Consider the following 2,538-nt stretch of genomic DNA (forward strand, 5'->3'; position numbering starts at 1 on the left):
GCCCTGGAGATGGTGCTGAGGGACACGGGGCAGGGGTGGCCTGGGCAGGGCTGGAGGAAGGGTTGGGCTGGGTGGTCTTAAAGGTCTTTTCCAACCCAAACAATTCTGTCTTTCCATGATCCTGCCTTACAATTAGGTGAAGAGAAACGAATGAGTAAAACCCACGTGCCCATGACTTTTCTGAATGACTTCAAGCCAAAGCACAGGCAGGTGCAGGTTCAGGAGCACTGGAGACTTGTCCATGGAAGGTCTCTGGGTCCAAAGCAGAGGGGAGGAACATGAGGGATGTGGTGTCTACACAGATACCAAGAGGTGGAGGTGAGTGAGATCTTTGTAGAAATCTTGCAGATGTCTGCTCCAGTGGGTTCAGCTGAGTTGGACAGGGGTCATTGAAATGCCCCAGGACAAGAGGCCAAGGAAAGAGGCTTGTTCAGCCTGGAGAAGAGAAGGTTTTGCAGGAACCCAGGAGCAGCCTTCCCCTGCCTACAGGGAGGCTCTCAGGAAGGCTAAGCCAGGCTCTTCACTCCAGTGTGTGCTGGGAGGATGGGAGACACCAGGTGTGAGTTGAAATGAGGAAGTTTCAGACTGGATGCAATGAGAAATGTTTTCCTATGATGATCATCAAGCATCAGAGCAGGTTCCCCAGGGAGGTGCAATCTCCACCCTTGGAAGCTTTCAAGACCCAACTGGGCAAAGCTGTGAGCAGCCTCGTCTGACCTCATAGGTGGCCCTGCTTTGAGCAGGACATTGTCCTAGAGATCTTCTGAAGTCTCTGCAGCCTGAATGATCCAATGAGCCTCTGAGCCTGTGATCTTGCCATAGGTTTCAGTCCTCGTGGAGGCTTCAGCCACCTCAGCACAGTCCAGGTTCCTACACACAGAGCACCCTGGCAGAGAAGCTGGAGAAGCTCAGGGGTTCCCCGAGCCCTCTCTGTCCTTCAGTGGCTGCAGGTCTGGCTGGGTGGGTGTGGGGAAGCTGGGGAAGAATTAGAGGGGAAAAAAATATTACTTCAGTCTTAATCAAACCTTCTGTGGGATACGGAACAAGCAGGTCAGAGAGGACCTGAGCGATGAGCTGGAGGGTTCTCACTATCACCTGCTTCATGGTTTGCACAACCACACGTCTTGATGATGTATTTCAGCTCCATCAGACTGGCAGCTCGTGTGGAAGTCTAATGGGGCAATAAATCCCAGAGCTTGGCAAGAACAAACACCTTCCTGCTCCTGGGCAAAAGCCACAGGTGAGAGATGGGAACTGGAGAAGACCTGAAGCCATTTCATTCCCTTCAAGCAAGGACAAAGTTAGACCTTAGTGTCAAGAGTCACCTTGGCCAGCATGTAGCCCCACTGTGAAGGGGCAAGTCTCCTTCTCCAGGAGACCCTCCCCAGCTCCTGGGACAGCACAGACATGGGTGGAGCTGCCTGCCAAATCCTGCCCTAAGGCATCAGCATTGGTCTACCTGGGCAGAAGGAAGGTGTCCAGAGATACCTCTGGGTCCAAGTGGTAGCTTGGAACTCCCCAAAGGGAAGAGGAAAGGGCCTCAAGGTGCCAGGGGAGGTTGAGGTTGGATCTTGGGAACAATTTCTCCCTGGCAAGGGTTGTCAGGGCCTGGCCCAGGCTGCCCAGGGCAGGGGGGGAGTCCCCATCCCTGGAGAGGTTTCCAAGCCCTGGAGATGGTGCTGAGGGACACGGGGCAGGGGTGGCCTGGGCAGGGCTGGGGGAACAGTGGGACTGGGTGATCCTGGAGGTCTTTTCCAACTGAAACAATTGCATGATTCCATGATTCTGAGAGCTGTCAACTCTCAGAATGTCAACTCCATGATTCTGCCCCTTCTGTCAATTCAACAACACCTGAGCAGCAAGAAATAACCCACGGACTCTTGCACTTCAGTCTTCTCTGCAGGCTGAGCTAAAAAGCACCAAGTAGGCGTGTGTCTGTGTGTCTGTGTGTGTGTGTGTGTCTGTGAGCCCAACAGCCTCCCCATCAGCAGCATCTGGCTGAGATCCAGAGCTCTCCAAGACACTGAGATTCAAGCAGTTCCCAGGAATGTGGACAAACGTGGATAAAGAGATTTTAAAGCTCAGTGGGAAAGGAAGGTCTGGTGAGAACCCTCTGGGGTCTGTGAGAGAGGCTTCTCCTGCAAGAAAACCTCCCAACCCCTCCCGTGCTGCACAGAGTTATTGAGTCATTTAGAACAGAAAATCCAAGACCCAAGTTATTTAGCAATGGGCTTTCCCAGCTCTGCTCCTACGGATCCCACACGGATCCCACTCCAAGCTGTTTCCTTCCCCTCCGTGTCTCACGTGGGGGTGCATGTGTGTCTATAAGTAATATATAGGCAAAAAAAAATGTATAAAAAAGCAGAGCTGCTTGTTCCTGTGTGTGTGCACAACCCACAGCACACCCAAACCTTGCACCTCCCAGCTGGCTGGCGTGACAGAGCAATCACACCTTGGGCACTCCAGCCAAGCCCTGGTGAGGAGACAAACTTCCACTTGCAGGAGGGTTTAAATTTAAATGTAGGGACCAAGGCAGCA

The sequence above is a fragment of the Chaetura pelagica genome, unplaced genomic scaffold (genome assembly GCF_000747805.2).
Source record: "Chaetura pelagica isolate M959 unplaced genomic scaffold, ChaPel_1.0 scaffold1107, whole genome shotgun sequence".
Taxonomy (NCBI): domain Eukaryota; kingdom Metazoa; phylum Chordata; class Aves; order Apodiformes; family Apodidae; genus Chaetura; species Chaetura pelagica.